Here is a 14792-nt window from a genome sequence, read left to right on the forward strand (position 1 = left end):
GTGTGTCTATTTCAATTTTTAAAAAAAATTATGTGGAAATGATAAATTAAATATTTGGAGAAATTTATGGGAGGCTCAGATCAGTTTAGAAAAAAGAGGCAAAAGAGAAAATGAAGCACGCCATGGCTGCGAATCACCGGTTGCGTTTCCACGACGCCATCCAGGTGGGTCCGCCCAGCCAAGATACGGCCGAGATTCTCAATGCCCGATCCATTAGCTCAGAAAAACCATAATCATCGTCACAGCCTCAACTAACACAGCAACAACAACAATAGCAACACCTGAAAATGCTAATGCCTCTTTTGATTTCTACCCCTATTCTCTCACTCTCTCTATACATACACATACATATATACAAAGGGCGTTGGATCATATCATACCACAATTTTATTTGTACCCCTTTTTCTTTTTCTTTCTGAAATAAAGGGCTGTTGTTGGTTGTTGAATCATCGGCGCCGGAGAGGGGTAACCACCCTGAGAAAATCCCATCCCTCCGCCGTCTCATTTATTCATTTCTGAGCTAAAACGGATACACTTCTCTGCTCTTTATATATAGTGTCTCACATACCATATTTACCCTTTCGTGGATATCAAATGGGCCGGGACCGCTTCAATTAAAGCCCACTCCCTTTCTCTTCATCCAATTTGAAAAAAAAACAATTTAAATTAAACCATTTAATAAAGAGTGAATAAGAAAATGTTTCCCGAATTATGCGTTTTCATTTCTGGTAATGAGTTATCTTGATTAGGACAAATCAAAAAGAAAAGTGATCATCTTCAATAGGACGGAGTGAGTATTACTTTTCCTTCTCCTTTTCTTCAAATATCGTTAGTTTCTCAGTTGGTATTATAAGTTCAAAACTATTTAATTCTTTCGTTAGACTTATTGAAATGAACTTTTGGAGATAGTGGATTACAGTGGAAGTCACTGTAATCCATTGTGAGACAGATTGAAATGGCAAAAAGAGTACCCTGATGGGTGACTCAAGACGTGCCAAATTTCCACTACCACCTGTAAAACAATCACCATCATCATCATCTATATGGGAGGTGGAGAACAATCTGATCGTGGAAGAAACGTGAGTTCAGAGTACTGTAGGTATCATGCCGTGTGGTGTATCTCACGCAGTAGTATGCATTTAGTCTTTGTCCTATATGTGGATACTAATTTTGGAATTATATATAGTGAACATGACTCTTGAAGTATGAAATGATGACAAGATTTTGTAACAGCACATGATTGGATTCACATTTTCCCTAGCAATCTTCTTCACAAACAGAATGATAGCCTCCCAACATAGCCTTTGCTTTAGGGACTCAAATTTCACACAACCACACCTATCTAGAATAAAATTACAAAAGCAACTGAAAAAAAAAGAAGAAACAAAACATGAATAAATCAAAGTTCCCATCCAATTGATCATCTCATGTTCTAAACTGCTCTCACAGCATTGAATCTTGGCTCCTTAGGCAGAAACTTCTGGTCAACATAAACTGACATGTAATCCCCAAACTGAAACTTAGGATACTTCTTAGCCTCTGACAATTCCTGGTCCAGCCCGGGCGCCGGCTGGATGGTGGCCTTGTAGGAGGGATTGTAGAAGGAGGCAATCTCCGGTTGCCATGGGTGCTGACGAGGACGCGGTGCCACACGCTCTTGTACCTCCCATTGCTCAACACCTCAATCTGGTCACCAGTGTTTATAACAATGGCATTCTTGATAGGCTGAACGTCCACCCACACCCTGTCTTTCAGGATCTGGAGGCCACCGACCTCGTCGTCCTGGAAGAGGAGGATGACCCCCCCGGCATCCGTGTGGGCGCGGAGGCCGTTGACCTTGTCCGGGTGGGGGCAAGGGGGGTAATGGCTCACCTTGGTGCCGAAGAAGGCTGCATCTGTGGTGTCTTCACCGGCGTTGAAGGCCCTGTTGATGTAGCCCCTTTCTAACCCTAGATTCTCATCCATCACTTCCATCACTTTGATTGCCAGCTTCTTTAGCTCATCTCTGTATTCCTTCATTGTCTCCCTGGGATAAGAGTGTAGACATACATGCATGTTTAGTTAGTATGTTTCTACATTGGTAATAATATTTTTTTTATTCTAGTTGTCATGTCCCAACATGCATGGACTGACTCAGAATCTTGTATTTCATTATTGTTGAGAAATTTTAATATACATGCCCATGCCTTCATTATACCAATCCATTATTTTAGACTGGTACAGTTAATTCATATAATTCTATATACTAATACCATATGATTAACTATCCCATTATAATTTTTGTATGTATGGGTGGAACACAGAAAAAAAATTATTGGTAGGAACTTCGTTGAGCCAAATTTCATATACATGTGCATATAAAATACTAACATATTAATATAAAAAGATCATGCTAAAATATTCTAAAATTAGTAATCTAACTTAAAATTATGTTTATGTAGGACTTTTTCTTCTTCTTTTTTCTAACTAATTTTGGTATATCAATTAATCTTCGATTGTTTCTATAATTTCAGCCCCTACTTATAATCATCCAATATCTGACATTTAGTCATCAATTTAGTAAGAAAAATAAGAAAAAAAAAATAAATGATTCTTACTTGAATTGAGGGGTGTTTGAAGGCCAGTCATTAGAATTGTGATCAGAGAGGAGGAAAACCTCCTCCCAATCCGCATCCTCAACTCTTCCATCACTCTTCTTCTCCAACAACTCATCCAACAGTTGGACCGCTTTCGAGTCCTTGAAACCGGGCTCTCGTTCCACCCGGTAGCATTCTGATGCCACCTTCTTCACCTGCTCCAGAAGCTCCTCCGATATTCCATGGTTTATCAACTGTCATAAACAAACAACAATAACCATTAAAATTCAAAAAACATGATTCTACTTCTATACAACTATTGAAAATACCTGGAAGAATCCCCACTCCTCACAGCAATTACCAATCTCACTCAGAGTTTTCGCCCTTTCTCCTCCGTTGAGCTTCGAGAAATCGATCACAGGAATCGCCATCGGACAACTCCCTCTCTCTCTCTCTTACTCAACCACTTAATGTGTGCTTAAAGAAGTAAACCTTTAGGCCTATTTATATACCTCATGTCAACTTCACACACATACACGTAATTAGTATGTGTTTTATACATGTATGTATAAAATGATTAGCAGCCGTTGAACAAACGGAATGGACGGTGACAGAATGTCAATGAAAGCTCACAAGGTCAAGGCGTCTGATCATACCACATTTTTTAATTAATTTTTTTATTTACCATAGCTATGGATAGAGTGAAATTAAATGCTGAAATAATCATATACTCTAATTGATAGTATTGCAAAATTAAATTAAATTGTTCAAAATTGGAATTGATGAAAAAATATGATAGAAAAAACTAAAAGTGAGTGCGAGATTGCTCTTAACTAATTGGATTATTGTATTATTATGGTGCTGATTTATGTTCCCCACAGAGTAATTGTTTTTCCTGCTACAACTGTCATGTTTCTAACTGTCGATTAGAATAAAAATCACAACTCTTGAATCATTTCTTTTTCTTTTTCTTTTGTTTAAACGTTTGATCATTAATTTTCACCATTGGTAACTTCTTAATTTAGAATGAAGTCCATGGTTTTGAACAAAGAACAGTCTGTCACCACCACATGCACAAGTGCTGGATCTTTTATTTTATATTTTTATGATAATATTCCTCGCAATATATATAAATAGTACATTGCATGCAATCATATATATGAAATGTTATCTAGATCTAGAAGCCGCATGACTAATGTTAATCGGAAATGTCTTACTAATTGAGTTGTAATTACTACGTAATTTAGTAATTTTACTTTGATCGTGAAAATCAATACAAAAGTGGAAATTACATCACATTCTCGCTCCAATTTTACAAAATTTCCAAAATTAACACATAGTTTGAAAAATTACACCAAGAAAATAATTACTACACTAATAGTCTAATACATCTTAACTGCAAAGTAGTAAACATTTATAATTACAGAAATGCCTTCTAAACGAAATTAACAGATCTGAATTCGCATGACTTAATATTCAAATGTGTGCTCCCCAACACAATTCATAGAGTTGACTCTGAACTAACTTTTTAATAAATTAATTTCTCTCTTTTGACTTTGTAACACATGCTTATGAGAAATAATTAATGTACTTTCTTATTTGTAGGCATAATTTGTGGGTAAAGAAATAGAAGTCCATTTCATTAAACAAGTGTAAAATCCGAGAACGAAATTCAATGTACATTTGTAATATAAATATGTAATCGTCAAAATTTGTTCTATTAATTAAAGAAGCTCTGTTGTATGAGTCATGGGGTTCTGATTTGGATGCTCATTGTTAGAATATCAGCACACAACTATAGCTGTCACAGCTAATCTTGATGGTTCGATTAACAACACTAGCATTAATGTAGAAATGATTCACAATCATTGAAAACTATCGTTCTTTTTTTTTGTAGAGATATATATATACATCACAATATATTCGTCTCATGGTGTTTGTATGCAGCTGAGATAGTTCTGATTTTTTGAAGCTCGTCTGGATTTTTATCCGTTGTTGTCAGTTTTGTTTAGGAGTGGAGAAAAATTTACCGAAATATCGATATACCGGAATTATCGTATAGGAAAAGTACCAAATATATTAAGAGTCATATTTAGTGTGGACACGGATTTTAAGAAACGTAAAGAAAAATGAGTTGAATATGTTAGTGGACTTTAGATTTCACTTATATATATTAGTTTTATAATAAAATGTGAGTGAGATTGGTTAGTGGAATGTGAGGTCTACTTACCATTTATGGTAAAAGTAAATTGTGACTCTTATTGTGGGACGGACTGAAATGACAAAATGTGATTCTTATTGTGAGACGGAGGTAGTATTTTACTACCCACCCCTAGTTTTGTTGGCTATCGACTTAGTTTATGAGTTGAGACTTGACGCAGTAGAATTAGGTCTTTGCAGCAGATATAATTGTAATTCTAAATATTTGAGAATGAAATATATATTTGTCGATGCAAAATTAGTTTGCCGACGTCTTAGCTCCAAACTCACCCAAAAAGTGGGAAGTAGTTTACTTCAAATGAAAACATTCAACAATATTGAAATGTTTCAATCTTGGAAATGTGTTCATGCCACCTTGAAACCGGGTGGAGATTAAATTCGGATTAATGCATAAATTCCTCTAAAATTATTTAATTGGAACCATAGCTTTCGTGCCACCTTGCATGATTTGGACAATAATTGTTGTTTAGTACGTAAAGGTACGCCACGCGGGTCAGCGACAATGATTTATTATTATTGTTATCTCTTAATACATACTATTATTATCAATACTTTATTTATCATTGACTCAATTCATGTTAATTAATGGAGGGAGAAGGTGTGTGATGAAGCATTAGGTAAGACAAATTAGATTATTGAGTTTGATGTAGTTTACATTTTATTTTCTTTCTAATTAAAGCTAACCACGACTATTAATTTGTAGTATCTCGTTTACTCAATTAAATCTCGTTTTCTTCTATCTCTTTTGGTAAATGAGTGTAACAACATGGTCTAAATCCCATAATAAATAAAAGTTTTATTTAATTTATTTTTAATGCAACTAATTAAGTTTATATTTAAAAATAATATTTTTTCCATCTACTACTAACAATCTTGATAGTAAATATATAAAATTTAATACAAAATTGATAAAATATGAGATAAATTAATTAAAATAAAAATGGTTGGAATGTTAAAGGATAAGCTTACTTAAAAATGGAAGGAAACTATTTTTCTTTGGATTACTATAATGAAAGAAACAGGCTTAGTGATTTTGGGCAGAGAAAGAAGCTACTTTTTTTTTATATACAGTTTTTTGTCGTGTAGATCTCTCAACTAATTTACCCATCATAAGTCTAATGCACACACCATTTGAAATTTAATTTTCGTTTTCAACAAAAGAATTAATACTATTTTGTTATTAACAAATTTTCTTGATGGCTTCCACATTAGAACTTGACTTGGAATGACTTAAAGAGGAAAATAGGTGGTTAAAATTCATGCATCTGATATTAAAAAATTAATTTTATTCCCTTCAATTAGAAGAGTCAACATCGCCTAATCATAAAATCCCACTTAAATAATATCACATGTTGCTGACAAATGTTGTTACTTTCAAGGCATTAATTTAATTTAGAAACGTAGTCTAGGGTGGATGTACACAGATTGAATTTAACTATACAAATATGTCTTTAAAATACAATATGTATGGAAGTTTATTATCCATAAAATAGTTTTTTGACATAGAATATGCATTTTGAAGATTTCGAAATTCTTGGTTTCATTAAGAACAAATATTGATGTGTGAATATATGTAGAAAGTTCGTTAATGATAAAAAATTAAAATCAAATGGACTCTTAGCTTATGGATTGAGAATTGGAGTCGAGCTTGTAATTAGAAATTTACGAGTTGAAGTTCACATTACACAAATTTAGGCTTAATTATAGATTTTAATACAACTTTTATACGTACTATTTATAATTTAACATAATTTTTGTAAAATTCTTAATTTTATATCTAATCTTTTAACTCTTTTTTTTATCAAATGTATCATTAAATATAATTTCCGAACTTCTTTTTATCAAATGTATCACATTAGAAACATAACATGTTGAGTACTTATGTGTATATTCTCTAGTATATCATTTTTCAAAGAAAGAGTTTATTTAATACTTCATCTGTTCGAAAAACTATCCACTTTTGTCATTTTAGCAGGTCTCCTAAAACTAGTTCAATTTTATTTTTGATAATTTTTTTAATGAAGTGAGTATCCTTATCCATTAATAATATTTAAATTATTTTTTTCTTTTTATCTTACGTTAGTATTTTTTGTCTTCCTAAGCTTTCTTTTTAAGGTATGAAGGAAATACAATTTGTCTATTAAAATAGAATATGCTCAGAGTATACCCGACGGCTACAAATTTCTTTTGGTAAATGAAATCCATCAAAATTTATTAATATCATAATTGATGTTGGGTAGAATCTATGTGTAACTATATAAAAGGCGAGTTTTGAGCCTCTTATAAAACCATTTTCAAAAATAAATTTTGAGGTATGAATGAATACAATTCTTAATTTGATTTTGGTGGTAGTTTCAAATCTTCATTTTTTTGGCTGTTACAGATCTTATTAGTGTAACTTATTGCCACTAATTAATGCTTATTATAAACTATATCCCAATCTGGATAAATGTGCAAAAACTATATGTTTGTAAAACACAGTAAAAAATAAATGAAACAACAAACATAATGGGACAAAAAATATTTCTACTCATACATGAAAATAAGGTTTACACATCTAAGCATCTCTAAACGCATGCTCTACATTATATATACTCTAACAAATACCCATTAAATTGATTAATATCCTTGCTAATATATAAGACTTTCTCCGTCCTGCCGCATGTGATTAATTTTTTTTTCGGCATGTGATTTAAGAAAATGATAATTATTGAGTTAAATGAAGAGAATAAAGTAAGAATGATGATAAAGTAGGAGAGATAATGAGAGAGTAAAATATTAAAGAGAGTATAATAAAAATGATTAAATGATTTGTTTCAGTATAGTAGGACAACTAAAAAAACAATTACTTGCAATGGAATGAAGGGTGTATATATAACTGAGATATGATAAGACAATACCCTTTACGCATAACAAAGCCCAGATGACATTCATTCAATTCAAATATAGAATGGTGAGATTTAACAAAATCAAAATTCATCACAACTTCATTGTAAAATCAACATAATGGTAAAATACGTACATAATTAATATTGAACCCACGATTAATAAGTTAGTTGCAAAAAGTATGGTGAATACGAGACGAGCGATCAACAAATTGAAAATTATACTTTAACACAATAGTGAATTTAGTTCAACATAACATTAAATTTACTAGCAAATTGCATAAATGAGAATATGCGCATTCCAATTTTTTTATATTCTCATAACTGTGAATTACTCTAGTACAATGAAAATTGCATAACTGAGAACACGTTACACGTGTACACCATTTTTTTAATGGAAATTTCTTCTTGTGAATATACGTAATTAGAATTTTGTTAGAATTTTCATAAAATAATTACGGTTAGTTTAATATATGGTGAATGAAAAAATAATGTAAATTAAAAAGGTCACCATATAAAATTAAAGTTTAAAAAAGTTTAAGAAGAGTAAAATAGGTACACTTACCATGCCACATGTAATTGAAAATAAAATACGCCATTTACATATGTGAAAATATTATCACAATATTGAATATAGTTAAGATAATAATGATTTTTCTTTAAAATAGCACAAATTGCATAAAAATAGCCGAATTATACTTCATTATCAGATTTGATGTCCATATGTTAAAACGTGTCGAGATTTCCATGGTGACATAAATTCAATGTTCAGAATGTCAATTTTTTGTGAACTTTAGTTATATTTTTGGTTGATAATGATTTGAATTCAAAATCGTTAGTGCAACTATGTCAAGTTAGTCCAATCATCAAAATTATAGTGACATTAAATTTTTACGATAGTAATTTGATGGTTAAAAAAGTACTATATATTTGTTTTTAACTCATTTAGCGTGGTCGGTTGGATATGATCTTGATTTATATAAAATTTAGTTTATCGTATATACGTTAGTTGGCAACCCTATCGTCAACAAATACAACACACATCTCAGTAATTTTCGATAACATCAATAGCTAGATTTTTATTTAACTTGCTGAAAAAATCATTATCTGTATGGTGATAATAACAGAATTTCTGAGTGTTAATTTTACTAATAAAGTCAGCAAAAGACCACGCCAAATTTCATTTTATTTTCTTAAAAAATATTCCAGACGGATACGTATATATTTCACACGTCAAAATATCTCCGTACAATTTGTTTGATTAAATTCCAATCTTTTAGTCAATCTCTAATGATCCATGTTTTAGAGGGTTTTATTATTATATACATGGAATTGGATTTTGTGAACCACTTTCTACATTTAGGTGTGTTTGATATATATAAAAAAACAAAGAAAAGCTTTATTTATAGCTTTATCCAATGTTTGTTATAACAAAAGCTGAAAAATCGTTGTTTAATTAAATTTCACTTTACTATCTTATCATTTTTCAGTTTGAGTATCGAACAAATCCTAATTATTCTTCATTGAATGACAACCTAATTGTAGAGCAACTATATCAAATCTAATTAACTATTTTCGAATTCAGAAAATGAAATGAAAAAAAAGTACTGAAAATGGAAGAAGAACTAAAAATCATTGGAAAGTTTGCAGGGCAGTAGTTTGATTTTTTATTACCACGTAGTCGACATGCAAATAAATGTAAAAAAGCTAGCAATATAAGAGCATTCCCAACGGTGAGCAGCAGCTCACCATCCGTCCTTGCCGCTGGCAAGGACGAGCTCCGCCACCATTGCGCTCTTGCCGCTGGCAGGGCGCTGCTCTATGCATAGAGCACGTCCGTGCCAGCGGCAAGAGCACGAGGCGTGACGTGGCAGCTTCTGATTGGCCCGTTGATTTATCATTTATTATTATTATTTTTTAAAAAAAATCAAAAAAATCTGAAAAATTCAAAATTAATAAAAAAAATATTGTCTCACTTCCTAATAAAATATATCCATTTTTTCCACACTTTTAATTTATTTTTTTCATTATTTTTACCCCAAAATTCATACTTTCATCTATAAATACTCTCATTTCAAATACAAAAAATGACACTATACTAAACAACTCTCTCAATCTCAATTTTTAGGATTTTAATTATGTAATTTTTAATTTTTAGGAGTTTAATTATGTAATTTTTAATTTTTAGGATTTTAATTATGTCGTTTTTATTTTATTTATCATTTGTAATATTATTTAGGTTTTTTAATGAATTTTAGTATTATGGAAATGTTTTTGTTTAATTGAATTTTAAATTAATTGTGCTCGTCCTTGCGGAAGAGCACAGCTGTGGGTGTTGTGCTCTTGCTAGAGAGCAGGCATGAATAGTACCGCCCGGGCCCACAACCGTGCCGCTGGCAAGAGCACGGTTGTGGATGCTCTAAAAATGGAAAAACTACTCCATACACTAATTTTTTTTTATTTAATACCCCATCCGTCCAACTTTAATAGTCATGGTTCACCATTTTTTGGTATCACACTTTAGGAGTCCCATTTGAAATATTCTATAAATGGTAATAAAACCACGTTACACAAACTTTTTTTCACTCACATTTTATTATAAAACTAATACTCCCTCCGTCCTAAGATAAGCGAATCATATTTTCCTTTTTGGAGATATCTCACTATAAGTGAGTCATTTCCCTATTTAGCAAAAAATTCTCTCTTTTACTTTATTCTCTTTTTACTCCTCTATTGTTCTCTGTCTCATACTTTACTCTCTCTACTTGAACTATTTAAATATCAATTCCTTAAATTCTGTCTACAAAAGAAATGTTTCACTTATCTTGAGATGGAAGGAGTATATAAAAGTATGCCCACATTCCATTATCTTTTTTCACCAACTTTCCTTTACATTTCTTAAATTGTGTGTCGAACTTAAATGAGACTCCTAAAATGGGATGGAGCGAGGTAGTATAATAACGCATAATTGATTTCCAACCTGTTGGCAACTCATTCACAAAAAATAAAAATATAATAAAAATGTACAGTATATATTTGTATTTCTTAAACACATCATGACAGCCAAGTACACCAACACACAAAATCAGACATAACAGCAAACATTTTTCACTTACAAATTAAGATCGAACATAGAATCAATCTGTTTTGATACTGCTGCAGTAGGCTTGGCTTCTATGCATCACAATTGGACCACAGACAAAAATATAGAGTTGTATCGCGAGTAATACGTCTTGAAATATTTCTTCAATCACAAACATGGACACACACCGTCACACTGATCTTTTGGTGAAGAACATTTATTGGAATGATAAAACAAAATTATGTAATTTTTGATACATGGTTCCTTTCTCATGACTTATGTACGTATAATCATTTCCACAACTAATGTGAGCTGTTACTGATAATAAGGGATAATGGTTCCACCTCCTATCCTAGTGACGATCCAGGAAATGAAATTCGTTGGTCAGACACACTAAAATGGAAATAGTTCATATTTTTAAGGGATCCATGGAGTACAAAAAACATCAGAAATCTTGATAAACCGAAACAAAACCTAACAACTCGAAATATTAGCAAGTTCGACGCTTTCGCACAAATAAACAAAACCCAAATGCTTATCAACTTTGTGCCTTTCTCCACCCTACGAAATCACCAGCTTCTCAAGGCAAAGATTAGCTTCAGCCACCTCGGGTAGTAAGATTTGACGGCTTTGTATCAGTATGATCTAGGTTGCTGCTAGAGATCAACTTCTTTAATTTTTTGTGCTTCTGGTTGCCTGGATTGAGGCTGTTTGAGGTACAGCACTGCAAGGGATTCATTGACTTGTATAGGGCTGAATTTAAGGTAAAATTGTGCATTATATAATTTTTCACCTCTTTTACTTTGATCAAATTACTTACAATCTTTGATATCTTGTGGTTTAGATTATTCTTTTATGTTTATTATGAGCTCAAAATATTATGATTATGTGGTACGAACTCATGTCCACCGTTCCTTCCTCCAACGACTGCTTTCTCTTCTCCTCAGGCCATCCACAACGTTGCCACTATACCGTCCCTTAAATTACTATTTGCGGGCCCCACTGTACTTTTTTACTCCATCCCTTAACTAAGGGACGGAACCTGCAACCCTCCGTCCCTTAACCGTCCCTTAAATTACTATTCATTCAATTTCATTTTTTTATTTTTATTTCCAACCAAATTCAATTAAAAAAACACACTTCATTAAAAATAAAATAAAATTACAACATAAAAAAATACAAACTTAAAATTCAAAAAAATAAAAAAAGACATAATTGAAATCCTAAAAAAATAAAAATGACATGATTTAAAATACAATTTTACAGAAAATAAAAAAAAACTACTTCGCCGGCGAATCATCCCCCGGAGGCGGTGGAGGTGCACTGAAGCCGTGAGGAGGCGGAATGCCAAGTTGTGCCACCATAAACGCAACTCCGTTAAGCCAGGCTTGGTATTGGGCGGGCGTAAAGCGGGAAGTGTCCGCCATTGTGGCGGTCATGTACATGACCATACGGGAGTTGGGGGGTCCCCCCGAGCCCTAGCCCGCCTGGCTTGATTCGGCTCTACCCCTCCTCCCTCTAGCCGCCTTCGCCGCATTTCTCCCTTGCGGCCGACGGCGCCCACGGGAGGATCCCCCGGCATCGTCTGCCGGGGTCTCAACCTCCTGCGAGGCAAACTCTTGTGGCCCGCTGCCCGAACCGTCACCAGACGAGTATTGACCACTCGCCATCTGCTTCGTGCGCTTCGACGTCGAGCCCGTGCTGGACCGCAAACACCGGCCCACCTTTCCTCGTCCTTGACGACCTCCCAAACATCGATATATTTGAATTGTTTGCCGGTGTCATCGAAGTAGACCCGCAAAGCCGACCTCAGAATTAGGGATGTCAATCGGGCCAGCCCACCGGGTTTCGGGCCAACCCTATTCGGGTTGCGGGTCAATCGGGTGCGGGCTAATCGGGTTGTTATTTTTTCGGGTTATAAAAGTTCAGCCCTAACCCTAAAAGCTCGGGTTTCGGGCTAGCCCATCGGGTTAATCGGGTTGCTACCGATAAAATTAACATGCGATCAATCCAATAAATAATGGTGAAAATTAGTTATATTTATAAAATGTAAAATATTTAATTATGATAAATTTGAGATATATGCGTAAACTCAAATATTAACATGATCAAATACTAATATTTGAGATTTATGCAACATAAAACATAAACATCAAGAAATTTTAAAGCATGTTTAGAAATTTAAATATATTTTTTTAGTGAATTTGAAGTTTCTAATTCATTTATCTATTATTATATTAATAAAAACTTAATATATAATTTATATATTTAATATATAAAATGGAAAGTTATTTTTTCAGTAATCAGTATTTTAAAATAATCAATGAAGTGTCGAATTAGAGTCAAATAAATAGAACAATATAAATTTTATCGGGTTTTCGGGCCAGCCCATCGGGTTTTCGGGTCTGGCCCTAACGGGTTGCGGGTTAATCGGGTGCGGGCTAATCGGGCTGTAATTTTATCGGGCTGGAAATTTTCAGCCCTAACCCTATAAATTTGGCGGGCTATTCGGGTCAGCCCACGGGTTGCGGGCTAAATTGACATCCCTACTCAGAATGTCGGCTCCCATGGCTCCGCTTTGGTAATGAGCCGCTTCATTCTTGTGGATGGCGCAGAATCGTTTGACCTCTCTGTCGACTCGGTCAAAGTGAGCGCGGAGCATCTTATATGTGCGACAACGAGTCTTTTTCGGCTTAATCTCGTGGTAGGCCGCTGGTGGTGGCACACTCAGCCAATTAACCTACATCACAATCTAGCTACATTTCCAGCTATATTCACAACCATGAATCATTATGTTTGATTAGGTTAAGGGGCGGACGCACATATAATTATCGATAGGGGCTGAGATTTTCAACTTTTATTTTGATGTATATTTTGAGTAATTTAGATAATTTGTAGGGGCTTTTACATTATAACTTACACTAAATTTGACTAAATTTCAAAAAAAATTATAAAAAAAAATAAAACAAAAATTATTTCATTGAAGGCTTAAGCCCTTCCCCTTTGACTTTGGGTCCGCCCATGATTAGGTTAGCTTCAAACAATGTGAGAAATTTCCAAAACTAGTGTATGATCAAACAATGTGAGAAATTGCCAAAGGCTTAAGCCCTTCCCCTTTTGTGTTATTGTGTAGTTTCTGATGGGGTTTGTATGCGAAAAGTTATTTCGAGCATACATGTACTTGTACTCAATGACGGATCCAGATATTGAAAATCGTGAGGTGGGGTGGGGTGGGAACAAATGAGATAACTAATAATCCCTCTATTCTGTTGTACTAAAGTCATATTCTTTCTACGAGAAGACTTTACTATAGTAGAACGTTCTAAAATAAAAAATTAACTCAACTATTTGGAACGTAGGAAATATATATTTAAATAATTATTTTTAACCAAAAATATTACTTATGTTGTGCATGATAATTGGCTTCGATGAGCATTCAAAATCTGAAAACAACTAAATATAATTGTATTATTAAAATGATCATATTATAGTTTGGATACATTTAATAAAATTACCAAAAGTCAATATATATTCAATTAATAATCCTTTATGGTGTACTACTATAACACTTTAATATAGTCTCATTAAGATAAGCAAAGTAATGAAATCAATAACTGTTAATTATTATGTTTATTTAAAATAGGATAAAAATGAATTTACGGATTAGAGAAAAGAATATACCAATTATTGATTAGTACTCCTACTACAAAGTTGAAAAAAGAAAATGATAAAAATCTCCTAATAGAAAAAATAAAAATATCATATTAATGTTGAAACTTATGCTAAAGTTTTCGTATTCAATATTATGAAGAATTAATTTAATATTGGAACTTATATTAAAATATAAGGTAAAAATGAATTGGGCTTTAATTAATTTATAGTAATAATGGAAGAAGGCCCAATCAATATAAAACTAATATAGGAAACATAACCCTTCTTCTCTTGCCGCCAGAACTGATGTTGAAGACGGGGCAGAGATATAGACTGTGGGGTCGGTGGCCGATTGAAGGCGTTTCCAGGCGATTCACC

The 14792-nt window shown here is 33.2% G+C and overlaps 1 pseudogene; it reads right to left on the reverse strand.

Moving 5' to 3' along the window:
* Window positions 1-1222: 1222 nt before the first annotated feature.
* Window positions 1223-3019, reverse strand: LOC121758040 (annotated as a pseudogene).
* Between the last annotated feature and the right edge of the window lie 11773 nt (window positions 3020-14792).

Source organism: Salvia splendens, chromosome 12 (assembly GCF_004379255.2).
Source record: "Salvia splendens isolate huo1 chromosome 12, SspV2, whole genome shotgun sequence".
Taxonomy (NCBI): Eukaryota; Viridiplantae; Streptophyta; class Magnoliopsida; order Lamiales; family Lamiaceae; genus Salvia; species Salvia splendens.